The 1,232-nt window shown below is 41.2% G+C and overlaps 1 long non-coding RNA gene across 1 annotated transcript in view; it reads left to right on the top strand.

The window, feature by feature from the left end:
- The window catches only part of LOC101856528, a 30,063-nt gene extending 29,414 nt beyond the window's left edge, over positions 1–649 (top strand). Inside the window, exon 2 of the long non-coding RNA XR_220827.3 lies at positions 28–649. This is a non-coding gene — a long non-coding RNA (uncharacterized LOC101856528). The remainder of the gene's footprint in view (positions 1–27) is intronic.
- The last annotated feature ends 583 nt before the right edge of the window (positions 650–1,232 follow it).

Raw genomic sequence — 1,232 nt, forward strand, 5'->3', positions numbered from 1 at the left:
TTTCTTTCTTTTTTCTTTATGTTTCAGAGTGATGCCTTAGCCTGGCTCTACTTTTCCACCGCCACCACTGCAGAGGCTACACGGCGATCCTTGTGCAGTTGCGAGCGCCGTAAAACCTCTAGGCCTACTAAAACTAAGCTAAAAACGACGATTGGAGATCTGTCTGGCGTTGTCGTCTGACACGTCAAATAGACAGGATGGGGTCGCTGCAAAATACGTGGTGTCGTCTGTGTCCCAACTGAAGCGGTCAGTTGGTTGTGTCGAAGAAGTGACGCGTGCTCATAATCATATGACCTTATGCAGTTGCGAGCGCCGTAAAACACTTACCCAACCCCCCCCCCCCCCAAAAAAAAAAAAAGAAAGAAGAGACACAGAAAACACAATCGAGCTTGGACGTTGTAAATTGTATTTTTGTGCTCCTTTTAATTTGTCGTTTTGTAGTCAGTTTTGTTTGTTTGTTTTAGAGGTGACCCATTCCATTACATGTACCAGGGAACATACAGATCTAGTCAAAACTAGTGTGTGGATCTCAGTCTCTTAAATCTATTTGTGTGTGCTGCCCTTTAGTGTTGATCAAACTTCCTTCTATTTTATTCCAGAAATCAAGACTTTCTGTAAAGCCGTCCCGCGGTTTTATGCAAAAAAAAAATTTTTTTAATAAAAAAATAAAAATTCTGAAATAATGCAAACTGAGCCGAAAAATGTGAAATTATGCGATTCTATTAATTTTAACAAAGATTTATAAAGGAAAATAATCAGAAATTATACAAAAAATTGTCAAATTTTGCTAAATTACGCGGGGTGCATAAAACCCCGGGGACAGATAAAGATAATATATTATTCTTAGAAAAGTAGCTTACGTCCGTGCTCGTTTTTAAAACTAACTTTGATCAATTACGTCAAGCTTGTGAAGGCCACCTATGATGGAACAAACTGCCAAGTCTTCCACGAAGGACAACTCTCAGAACCATTTCAGGTACAGACAGGAGTGCAACAAGGATGTTTGCTCTCTCCTTTTCTCTTCATACTTGCAATTGACTGGGTCATGAAAGAAGCCCCCAGAGGCAAACGTAATGGAATACAATGGATCCCTTGGCAGCAGCTGGACGACTTGGACTTCGCCGATGACCTTGCGCTGCTCTCTCACACACATGCTCAGATGCAAGAAAAGACCAATGAACTCAACAGCCTATCAAGGAGTGTTGGCCTACATATACATCCAGGCAACTCAA

Source organism: Aplysia californica, unplaced genomic scaffold (genome assembly GCF_000002075.1).
Source record: "Aplysia californica isolate F4 #8 unplaced genomic scaffold, AplCal3.0 scaffold00492, whole genome shotgun sequence".
In the NCBI taxonomy this organism is placed as follows: Eukaryota; Metazoa; Mollusca; class Gastropoda; order Aplysiida; family Aplysiidae; genus Aplysia; species Aplysia californica.